At 42.3% G+C, this 13,117-nt stretch overlaps 1 long non-coding RNA gene across 2 annotated transcripts in view; it reads left to right on the forward strand.

The window, feature by feature from the left end:
- The first annotated feature begins 6,241 nt into the window (after window positions 1-6,241).
- The window catches only part of LOC127668817 (uncharacterized), a 71,161-nt gene continuing 64,285 nt past the window's right edge, over window positions 6,242-13,117 (forward strand). For both annotated transcript variants that reach the window (XR_007974216.1, XR_007974217.1), the window contains exon 1: window positions 6,242-6,523. This is a non-coding gene — a long non-coding RNA (uncharacterized LOC127668817). The remainder of the gene's footprint in view (window positions 6,524-13,117) is intronic.

The raw sequence follows: 13,117 nt of genomic DNA on the forward strand, positions 1-13,117 counted from the left end.
GATGAGGGAGAGGAATTATAATCAGAAGATACCATATTAACATTTTTTCAATAGTAATAATAATAATAATAATAATAATAATAATAAAGATTTGGTGTCTGGTAAGGGCCATCCAATCCATAGATGGTATCTCATGTCTGTGTCCTCCCATGGCCAAGGGAAGCAGAGGTCCTTCTTACCTCCTCCACGGGACCGCTTTACACTTGTGATGTCTGCTACAAGTTCCCGTTCTTAGACACTTTCTCTTCATCTGGTTTCAATGGAGCCCTTGTGAAGCAAGGCCTGGCTGCTAGATGCAGGTTGCTGAGGGAGGGCCTCTGAAAGGTCGAACCTCATCAGTTTTTAGCCTGCTCACTCTGGTTCCTGATCCTGCTACCATGTGACCTGTTCACTGTTCGGGGACACTCCTAGGACAGGTTCTCTCTGCTGAGGAGTGACCTGCTCATCTGCTGTAGCCTCTGTGAAGCATGACACCATGAATGAACATACACTTTAGCTTTTGTTAAGTGTTCTGTCACAGTGACAGGCAGAGAAACCAATATAGACACCAGATTCACACAATGGCTTCACCTCCACGATCTAAGTGCCTCCTAAAAGTCCCACCTTTTCTTTGCATCACATTTTCTTTGCATCACACTAGTAGGTGGAAACGCTAGAGTCTGGGGAGGGTTACTGAAACTCATACCATAGCACCCTAGGTTGCTTTCTGATGCTGTAATAAAGACAACAAAAACAACTTAGATACAAAAGGGTTTATTTCAGCTTACACTTGCAGATAATATCCTGTCACTGAGGGAAGTCAGGACAGGAACCTCAAGACAGGCGCAGGAAGCAGGAACTGAAGCAGAGACTGTGAAGGAAAGCTATGCTGCTTGGTTCACCGGCCTATGCGCAGCTAGCTGTCTCACACAGCTCAGCCCACCTGCCTAGCCACGGTACTGTTCACCATGGGTGGGATGCCCCCATTCAATCATCTGAGACGACAGAGAATCCCACAGACTAATCTGATCTAGGCAATTCATCAGTTATGGTTTCTCCTTCCCAGCCGGCTCTAGACTATACCAAGCTGATAGCCAAAGCTAAGTAGAGCCCATAAAACATAGCAAGTATTTATCACAAAAATGAATAAGGTAGAGTGTATGGTTTTGAACCAGCTTAAGGATGATGAACACACACACACACACACACACAATGCTGCAAAGAGAATCAGGTCTCCAGTGAAGTCAAGGTAAGATGAGAAAGGCAATCGTGCATTTCTGTTGCGTATCCTTCGACATTTCTGTCAACGAGAACACCCAGATGAAAGGTCTCAGATGTCCAAGGACTAACATAGTATGTAGTTCCTATAGTCTTATGCCTCAACTCAATCCCACTAATTCCACTGTGAAACCAAACAAAGCACTCGGCAGATGAACAATGAGAATCACTTACAATGAGAATCGTACTCTGTGAATCACTTTGACCAAAGGAATCACACTGCAGTATGGAAGGCAGGAACACATCTTCGTGGCGAATGTGCTAGTTTATAAGGACCCTTGCCTCTCTCGTGGAACCAGTTCATGTTAGCTCCCAGACTTGTGGCCACCAATATCCTACCCTTCTCCCTTCTGACACTATCATTTGTGGAAGTTCCAGGTCTCTGAACCAGATCTTTATTCACTAGCTGGCAACACTTCTAAACCAGTTGTGGGGAAGTAGAGTAATCTGTGAGTCGAGTCGTTCCCAGGCTAACTTTGACTTGAGTGCCTTTGGCTCTTAGCAGATTCCTCCACGCCACGGCCCCCCCGTACCGTTCATTGTCCACTATCACATCAGCACAAGCGTCTCCCATAGGAAGCGGCTTTCCAGATTTAGACAGAGCAGCTTGGTACATTGGAAGTAACCAAACAGCTGCGTGCTTGTTTCCCCTAAATTTGATCTCGCCAAGTTATCTGGCTCCAAATATAGCTAGATAGCTCAAAGACAACCAGACATAGATGAGTTTACTAATCCTCCTCCAGTGTCTGTTTGCCTAAACAACCTGCTTGAAAAGAAGCTTGGTGATTCTTTGTAAATCCAACCTGGGTGGTGCTTCTATGAAAAAGAATTAGAGAGCCCTTTCTGTGCATAGCAAAAGTCGGCAACAGCCAAGCTGGTAGGAGCTGGTCACTGGTCATGAAGTAATATCCAAAATTATGAGGGTAAGCCACTAAGATTCTGTATACCCAGGAAAGAAGCTGATCAAAGTCCGTGTGACATGGGTTTGTCAAAGTCATTTCTAAAACCCTTTCCTTTCACAGACACTATGGCCTGAGTGGGTATCCTAATCTAGAGATAAGTTTCCAGTGGAAAATAAAGCTATGTGTGTCTTTTGGTTTTGATTTTGTTTTTAAAGAAAAGTGGGGATGAGATCACTCATGGATCCCAAAGGGGTGGGCTAGCCCCTGTCTAAACAGGTCCACTCCCCTCATTCCCCACCCCACCCCATATCCGTTTTTTCCCACTACCTCTGATGTGTAGTGGGTTTCGAGGAAGGTTAAAGTGTATGAAATATACTGTATGACATATACATCTTTCTTACTAGGTAGACAGTCACTGGACAGGACACTATTATCTTTTCCCTGAAGCCACACCTGGGAGGTGAGGCCAGCAAAGGACAGTAGGGTGGCATTAGGGCACAGTGGACAAGAGATGGATAGTTTAGGGGGAAGTGGAAACTTGAGAGCTTTTTGGAAAGTAGGTTGGATAGATGTTTTGCTGAGGCAAACACATGAAGGAATGTTGAGTAAAAGTGGACACGGGTATGAAAGGCTAAGGCAGACTCGTGGAGGAATGTTTCGCTAAAGTAGACACAGGAGAGAGGATGTTCTGTTAAAGCAAGCACGTGAAAGGACACGTGATGAAGGATTCTTTGCACAACATTCATGTATTGGCCCGCCTAACATTGTGTAGTTGAGCTGCATTTGTTGGGACGCCATAGAGAGAAACACATCAAAAAAAACCTTGTGGTGGTGTGCTGCAGTTTGTTGCTGCTTCCATGCACTTGAGCTGATTGGATGCTGTGCTGAGGCAAGGCATGTGGGGGACACGTAGTGGTTGGAGGGCATTAAATAGGACTGCAATGCTGCAATGGAATGACATAGACAGAGCTTGGCTTGCAGATACAGCTGGCTGTGCAACCCTTGGGTCTCCTGTCTTCTCTGATCTTCAGTTCCTTGCGAGATACACAGCCAAGAACTTCCCCTGGAGTTCCCGTTGGTCCCTCCTGCTGACTCAAGCCGAGGCCGAGGCCTGGTTGTCTCTGTTAGGTCGTGCCACTGCTGTTGCTAACCCGACTCTACCAAACTGGACTACTGGTGTATCTATGAAGTGTTTGTGAGTGGATCGAGCTGCCACTGCTAACCCATGAACTGAACTGCCAATTTTCAGACAACATAGATGTGAGTTTCTTTAAAAAACCTTTCTAAACAGGTGCACCCCCCTCATTCCCCACCTCTACCCCCATATCCTTTCTTTTCCATTTCCTCTGATGTGTAGTGGGTTACAACAAAGGCTAAAGTGTTTAAGAACTATCATTAAAAACTTGTCCATACCATATGTCCATACCATGTGTCTCCTGAGAGTCGTTAGACATGTGCAACAGTTGCTTTCCAGCACGTCCTGTTCTAGGAAAGCATATCCATCAAAACAGGATGTGCCACTGGTCTTTCTCCAGGGGGCCACTGTGCCATGAGAAGAGTATGACAAGGTTTGGGCATCGCTGGTACCACAACCGATACCAAAGGGACAATATCTCTGAAGTCTATCAAAAATATGACCAGAGGGTAGAGACAAAAGCACCTTGATTTGGATTTAAGGAGATAAATGCAAACAAAATAGTGTGTGTGTATGTGTGTGTGTGTGTGTGTGTGTTTCTGTGTCTCTGTGTGTCTGTGTGTCTGTGTATAAGAAGAGCTGGTTCAGGTAGATGAAGGGAGAATTAAGCACCCATAGTCGCACTTTGAGGGGACAGGTGATACAAGAGCCCCCTGCTGACGAGCAGAAGAGCATCTTATCTTCTTTCTGTGTCTGATGCACGCATGGTGTCATTCAACACGAGGACCTACAAGCTGTAATAATCTAAACCATCTCGGCTATGTTTCTTTTTCTCAAATATTAGTAGATTTGGATAAAATGAATCAGATGTCCCACAGTGGGACTGTAGCAGGAGCTTTGATGGAGATGACCCAAGACCTGGGCTCAAGGCATACACTGGCACATGGTTCAATTGGAAAATTGTTGGCCCGGTGGGGTTTGCTCTAAATGTGCACATCTCTTTGGACTGTGAACTGGTTAGTTCTTCCCATAGCTATATGAATATTCATTCCTTAACAAATGTCAGGTAAGGGTCTATTGTGCAGTGGCCAGTTCTTGGGGTTGTGCTAGCCGAACCTTTCTTGTGGTGGTCATTTGTGTCCAGCCATATGTAGACGTGCCTCATTCCCTTTAGCTGTATATGGTGCATCATTGAATGTGTGAGCACCATAGGGTCATTCTTCCTAAGGGACACAGAATGCTAGGCAAGAACCCTACCATCTAAGCTACTTCCGCAGCCCCACTTTATTCTTGTCCTGGTAAACTTTGCAAAGCTTAACAAGTCTTCTGACTTTTCAAATCCTTAACATATGGCCACACACACAAATAAAGGTATCATGAAATCCGGTAAGAAAAGAAAGTTGATTTCAGTCAAGGGGATAGGTAGAGCTGTGATGCAGTAGAAAGCACATGGTAAAATTACAAATCTTAGTTATTTTGACAGAGAATTTACACCGAGGACACAGATAATTCTTCTCCATTTAATCGGTGACTGTATCCACAGACATATACTGGAAACTAGACTGTAGGCGTCAGATGGCATATATATTTCAAGTAAAGAAAATTTTGTATTACCCCACAGTAGCAAATAATAGGTTCTTTCTCAATTGTGTCTAGTCTCAGCCTAGCGTAATAGTTTAGTTACTTTTCTCCGTGCTGTGACAAAATGGTACAAAAGTATAAGGAAGGTCAGATTTATTTTGGTTCAAAATGTGTAGATATAATCTATCGTGACCATAGGAGTGTAAGGCTGTTGGTCATGTTGCCACTGGGGTCTAGAAGCAGAGAGAGGAATTAGGGCTCAAGGTTCACAGTCTCCATTTTACTCATCCTGGGGACCCAGCCTACAGGATGGTACCATCCATTTTGAGGATGGGTCTGTCCGAAAATACCATCCCAGACACAGCTAGAGATTAGTCTCCTGCACGACCCTAAATTCTGTCAAGTTGATGATCAAAACTAACCATTACAAGTAGCACAAAGAATTCTTTTTACCAGAGACCCATTTAGCAAATTACAGTTATTTTTTGGCATAGTCATATGTCCTAGTTTGCACACCAAGAGACCAAAGTCTCTCATGCTGACATACATACTGAAATTAAGAGTCAGGGTCATAGGCTGCCTTGACTTGGTAAAATCAGGAAGGTGAAATATTCTAACTGGAATTTCTCTGCCTAGCTCTGCTCCCATGAATAAGGTCCCCTATGTAAATAATGTTCTGTTATCAAGGGCACCGAAAGACAGTTCCCATTCTGCCAACTTGCAGAATTATTCAAGCAAGCCAGTTATACCCTCTGTAAAACCAGCAGACACTTCATCCTGGATACTCTAAATTGTGCCTCCCACGGTCCACGGGTATTCCCTGTGATCCTGTGTGCAGCCAGCTGTGCTTCTGTCACATGGGGCAGAGTAACGAATAAGCTACCGTGAGTCTACACTGTCTGGAGTTTGCTGTGAAGTCATTGATTGTCCCTGTTAACCCTCGGGTCAGCATCACACCCTGACAAATGCCATGACAGGAAGTGATAAAACTACAGCTTTTCCCAGAGAAGAAAGAGCTCTATTGAAACACACATTAAATAAATCGGAAATTTAGAAACTCTAAATATCGAACCAATTCATTCAGATATCCTCATAGCTTGTCTATGTGATAGACTAGCCATAAAAATCTAAATGGTAGGCTGTTGTCATCGGCCACTTGCAGTGAATTATTTATACACTCAGGCTTTGGTGACAGGTGCCAGCATCCACATTTACAAAAGAGGAAATCACTTTAAGTAACTTATGCAAAGCTGATAAAAAGGGAAACCTAAAAGCCACCCAGTGACTGCCCTACCTGGGGATTCATCCTATAAATAGTCACCAAACCCCAACACTATGACGAGTACCAAAAGGAACATGCCATGGCTGTTTCCAGAGGGGCCTTGCCAGAGCGTTACAAATACAGAGGCAGAAACTAGCAACCAACAATTGGTCTGGGCTTGGGGTCCTCAATGGAGGCTCTGGAGTGTGGTCCGGAGGAGCTGAAGGGGTTTATAGCCCCATGGGAAGAACAATGACTTCAGACACCCAGACACCCCAAGACTCCTAGGGACTGAACCATCAACCGAGGGGTACACATGGTTCCAGCCAAAAATGTGGCAGAGGAATGCCTTGTTGGACATCAGTGGAAGGAGTGGTCTTTGGTCAGGTAAAGGCTCAAAAGAGGCCCCAACAAAGGGAAACTGAGGGAGGGGGAGGTGGGAGTGTGTTGGGTAGAGGGGCATATACATGGAGGCATGGGGTAGGAGGAGGGGTAAGGAATCTTTGGAGAGGGGGAAATTGGGAAAGGTTTTAGCATTGGCAATGTAAATGAAGAAGATACTCAATTTTAAAAAAAGAAGAAGGGAAACCTGGATTGACAACAGAGTGAGGGCCCTAACAACAACTGCGTGTATCTAGACATTTTTTTTGGAAGCACTAGGGAGTAAGGAGGGAGTGGGGCTGCCTGGAATCATGGACTCTAAGTACAAAGCTAGTAAGATAGCAGGTTGTGTCTGTCTGCAGAACAAGTCTAGACAGTTTTGTTTTGGGCAGAGAAAACAAACCAACTATCCCATAGATACACACAGCTGGTGACTAGTTGTAATAGAGATAGACCCATGCAATAAGAAGTGACAGTTGCCAGGAAAGGACATGAAATAGATAGTCACGCCGTGTTGTGACGTCACTTACTGAATGAATGAATACCTTGCAGTTCTACACAGCATTCTCTGGAGATCGGGCAGACACAAACGTATGCTCCTAAGGCATTGATCAGTACCCGGCTCCATTCCCTTACATAAGCGTGTTTATATTGCATAATGTCAATACCCAGAGCGCCAGCCAAATGATGTTATGCTAACTGACGGGGAAGCACTGCAGAGTCAGCACTTCCCGACAGCTTCCTTCTGATGGCATCTAGTAACAAGAAACACCCACCTCCTGCAGGTCTGTAATAGGTGCTTTGCTTCCATTGTACCTCTCGATGAGAGCCCGGCCTTAAGTCCCACTGAGTTTATATACGGATTGTTCTGAGGAATTATATTTCCAAATCCTTCATAGTTAGAATTAAAACAACAACAACAAAACCCCACCCGCTGAAGACCGGCTGACCTTCAGTAAGTTTTCTTGAAGGGATCCCTGTTTGGAGCTATTTAGATGCAGTGATCTGTAATGGCTGTCTAGGAGCTTAAGTCTGAAAGTCATTTGTGTGTCGTGTAGATTTGAGTTACACGGAGGCTAATGCGTCAGTTCAGAGCAAACATTTACGCTAACGTTTCATCATCATGTCTTTCATGGAGTCCTCCCATTGCAAGACCAGATTTTGTTAGTCTCTCTTGCCGTGGTAGGACTTGTTATAACTAGTATTTAATACAGTATCTACGTATATAATCATGTGTACACACCTGCTGTATAGCCTCTAATTAACTGGACTCCTTTTTATTACATTGAAACTTTGAAGTGAGGGATGATGATGATGATGATGATGATGATGTGTGTGTGTGTGTGTAATGTATTCACATATATAATATATAAGCATATTATACACACACATATGAGATATTAATATATTATATAAAGACATGTAATACAATAATACACAACATATCAATATATTATATATTAATATATGATATGCATATTTATTTTATACTAATATAGTATATGTGTATATGTATATATATTCTTATATATGTATATGTACCCTTATACATATACATACTACATATATGCATATGTATATGTGTATATACATACACACAGATGTGTTATATACACACACACATACACACACACACACACACACACATATATATATATATATATACATACATAGTTTCCCTCACCTCAAACTTCAGTGTAATAAAAGGCAGTCATATAATTATATTTGTGTTCCTACAGAACATGCAGTACATTTTGAGCATATATACAGGCTACAGAACCTGTCTGATCATGCATTTCAAGTCCACTGACAATACAGTGTGTGGTTCTGCATAGCTCTCATAAGAATCAAACAGTGTGCCGTTCCTCATCAGAGGCCATTTCTTGAGTAACAGGAAAGGCTTCAATAAAGAATTTCCCGGGGTTGGCAAGATGGCTCAGTGGTTAAGAGCACTGACTGCTCTTCCGAAGGTCCTGAGTTCAAATCCCAGCAACCGCATGATGGCTCACAACCATCTGTAATGAGATCTGACACCCTGTCGAAAAGACAGCTACAGTGTACTTACATATAATAACAATAAAAAAAAAGAATTTCCCATGGCTTGTTTATAATAATCCAGTGTCCAGGCATTCTGTGAGGCCACATTAAAAGGAAGCAACATCTAAGCAAAGTATCTGTTTGTAAAAGATCTTACAAAGAAAGAAAAGAAAATTCTACTGTAATCAAAGGCTAAAGAGAGTTTAAATTTGCATTTTGTTTCTAGGTTAGCCCAATTTATCTGTGATGTGGACTGCCCATGGGTGCAAGTGTTTCCATAGACAGGAGATTCTTATTTAGGAAAACCAGACTGAAGGAACTCTGAACTTCCCTAGGGGGTACATCGGGAGATATGTTATTGTACAATACAAACAATTCTTTACAGGACCACTCCTCTTGTCTTTCTATGACTATTATAGAGTACATTTGGAAGAAGTTCAGCATATGTAGACGGTATGATGTGTGTATGGCGTGTGTATGCTTGGCACATGCACATAAACATGAGGGTGCACACAGCACATGGGATGAAGTCTCTTCCTCTGCTGCTCCCCACCTTATTGCCTAGAGACAGGGTCTCTCTCTGAACTTGATGCTGTTTGACCTAGGATGCATGGCTGGCAAGCTCTCAGAGATTCATTTGTTCTTGTCCCCAAGGTTGCAGTTACGTACAGCTATCCTTAAGTTTCTACTTGGGTATTGGGGATTTGAACTCAGTTCTTTGTGGTTTCAAAACACGGAGTCATCTCAGTGGTGAGGAGAGTTCTCAGGACAGATAGTAATGATGGTTGCCATTTCAGTTTTAATCCAAAATGTCCCTCACAGGCTAATACTTGAATCTCTCCCTTGTGATGCTATTGTGAAAGTCATAGTGGCTTTAGGAGAGTGTTTCTCAACCGTTCTAATGCTGGAACCCTCTAATACAGTTCCTTGTGTTGGGGTGACACCCAGTCATAAAGTCATTTTCTTGGTCCTTCGTCACCTGTGATGTTGCTATTGTTATCAATCATCATGTAAATATCTGATATGCAGGCTATCCGATATGTGGCCCCTGTGGGGGTCACGACTCACATGTTGAAAACTATTGCTTTAGAAGGTGAGGCTTTGAAAATCACACCCACACACAGTTCTGGCTGAAGTGCTCTGTTTCCTGTGTGCCACTCTTCTTGTGCAAGCTGCAGGAAGCTGCTGAGACCACAGCCTGAACTGCCCCTGCAATGGTGCCCTCCTCTCCATGAAAGTCTAAAAGTGGTGTTGAAACTCTGCCAAAGACCCTTCTTCTACTAAAGTTCCTTCAGAAAGCTATTTTGTCACAGTGATTAGACGACTAATGTTTGCAGTGTACATGCCCTTGATTCTGCTGATGTACTCACTCAAATGCTCAGGGTGGCAATGGTAGGTTATGTTCTATGCATTGTACCACAATTAAGAAATGTCTATTGTCATGGTTTGAATATGCTGGGCACAGGGAGTGGCACTGTTTGGAGATGTGGCCTTGTTGGAATAGGTGTGCCACTATGGGCGTGAGCTTCAAAGCCCTCATCCTAGATGCCTCTAAGTCAGTCTTCTACTAGCAACCTTCAGATGAAGATGTAGGACTCTCAGCGCTGTCTGCACCGTGCCTGCTTAGATGCTGCCATATCCCCACCTTGATGATAATAGACTGAACATGCAAGCCAGCCCCAATTAAATGTTGTCCTTTATAAGACTTGCCTTGATCATGGTGTCTGTTCACAGCAGTAAAACCTTAACTAAGACATCTATTATTGTGAAGAAGAGGAAATAGAAGAAAATAAAAAAGATGAAAAAGAAGAGGAGGAGAAAGAGGAGGAGAAGGAGAAATGTAGGGGTAAATGATTAATAAGGTCTACCGCCCCACCATACCTGTTAGTCCTGGCAAGTCTTGCTCAGGGCAGCTCTCACTGTCGCCGCTGAGCCAATCTTTCCCAGCTAGCTCTCACAGCAACCCAGCCGTGTTTCCTCTCTGCCATAGACTCTGTAAACAGTGGGAGTCCCACTCTTTTGCCCAGCACCCACTCCTTCCAAGTATCTGGTTAAACATGACTCTTACACTTGAATACTTAACCAAATATATTTATGTATAACAAACTCCCAATTTTATAATGCCAATTTACAATGATAAAGTCTTATCTCAATATTTCTAACTTCTCCAAAACACCAGAAATACACCTGAAGCCATTTGGATATCCACATCTCCCTCTCTCCTCCACTCATGTGATCCACCAAGCCTCTCCTCTCTCCTCCCCTCCCCTCCTTCTCTTAGCTCCTCCTCCTCTCTCCCCTCCAATCACTGGCCTCTCACTGCCTCAGTGTGAATGGATGGGAAATATCTTTCAACAGAGGAGGAGGAGGAGAACTGGAATGGAGTGAAATGAGTTGGAGAGGATCTGTTGGGCATCACTCAGATAAACAAATCGTATTGTATTGCATTGCATTGCATTGTATTGCATTGCATTGAATTGCATTGCATTGGTGTATGGATGTTCTGCCTGCATGGATCTCTGTGCTTCATGTGCATGAAGTGACTGCAGAATGCAGAAGAAGGCATCAGATATCCTAGAACTAGAGTTGCACAGTTGTGAGCTGCCATGTAGGTGTTGTGAATTGAGCCAGGGTCCAATGGAAGAACAACCAGTACTCTTAATCACCAAGCCTACTCTCCAGCCCCTGGGATAAACACATCTTGATCTTACACTCAGTAAGATGCATGCCACCTCACCTTGAATTTTTATAGGGGACATGACTAAGTTAGCATTTACTTTCAAAGGACCACGTGACTTCACTCTACAGAATAAATGGCAATTAGTAGAAATAGGAAGAATAAATTTAAAAGTTCTTGAGCCCTTTCCTTTTCTGTAACTATTTGGTTTGACTTCAAAACTTATCAGACTATTTGTAAGGTACCCATTTAAGGCAAAATTTTTAAAAAATGCATCTATTATTTGTTTCTTTATAAAAAATGTTTTCATTTATCGCCTTCATTTGCTTTGCTTTTCATCTTTAATTAGTACATGGAGGATTTTCTGACTAACACAATTTATGAAAATGCTATTCATAAGCTGCTTAACATTACTGATTTGCAGAATGTTGCTATTTCTGTGATTTGAGTAGAGGGGTGATAGACAAATTCTGAATTATGTTTTATTGGCTGAACAGACGACTCTAAGCTATTGTCTTGACATCAAATGTTGATTATGTCTTTTTCTTCCCATCCATTTTATTTGAGCCATTCAGATTTTTGTTTTTGTTTTTTTTTGTTTTGTTTTGTTTTGTTTTTTGGCTTTATTCCAGACTCCAGTTCCATTTGGTGAATGGAAAGAGTTAATGTACATCAAAAGTACATTAGGATAATGCTTTGTAACTGTTGTATGGCACCAAAAGGTTCCAGGGATCCCCTGCCATTTTGAATAGGTGGTATATGTATATGTATGTGTATGTGTATATATATACATATATGTATACGTATACGTATATGTATATGATATATATATATATATATATCAGCATGCAGTGTTTCCTCTTTCATGACTTCTGCCTGTTGACTCCAGTTCTCCTGCATTTCTTTAAGTTTTTTTTTGCCTTTCTTCTTTATTGGCTTCTATCTCTTGGGCCTTATTCTCCTGCATTTCTTTAAGTGTTTTTTGTGTTTCCATTATACGGGTTTCTAGCCTATTCATGTTCCTCTGTATTTCTTTAAGAGATTCATTCATGTCCTTTTTGTGTTCTTCTAGCAGTATCATGAACAGTGATTTTTAAATCCAAATCTTGTTTCTCTGGTGTGTTGGCATAACCAGGACTTGCTGATGTTGGAGAGTTTGGTTCAGCATGCAGTGAACAGATGCAGGAAAGGAACAGCACCCATGGAAGCTTTATTTGGGTAGATGGTGAATGCTGTACATCCCTCCTATTGAGATCAAAACAGGACTGTTCCCCACTCTCCATCCCCCAACTCCCGCCACACACACACACACACACACACACACACACACACACACAAATACACACATCATACACACCACACACACCACATACATACATATACACACAAATACACACCACATACACACATACACACACATACACACATATACACACATATATACACACACATACATATACACACATACATACTGATACACGCACACATACACACACATACATACACACATACACACACATATATACACACACATACACACACCACACACACATACACACACATATATACACACACATACACACACATACACACATACACATATATACACACATATACACACATATGCACACATACACTTACACACAAATACACACACCACACACACATACACACATATATATGCACACATACACACACATACACACACCACACACATACATACACACACATATATACACACACATACACATATACACATACATACACACATACACACATATACACACCACATACATACATACACATACATAAGCACACATATATACACACATACACATATACACATACATACACACATATACACATATACACACATGCACACATAT

Source organism: Apodemus sylvaticus, chromosome 18 (assembly GCF_947179515.1).
Source record: "Apodemus sylvaticus chromosome 18, mApoSyl1.1, whole genome shotgun sequence".
Classification (NCBI taxonomy): domain Eukaryota; kingdom Metazoa; phylum Chordata; class Mammalia; order Rodentia; family Muridae; genus Apodemus; species Apodemus sylvaticus.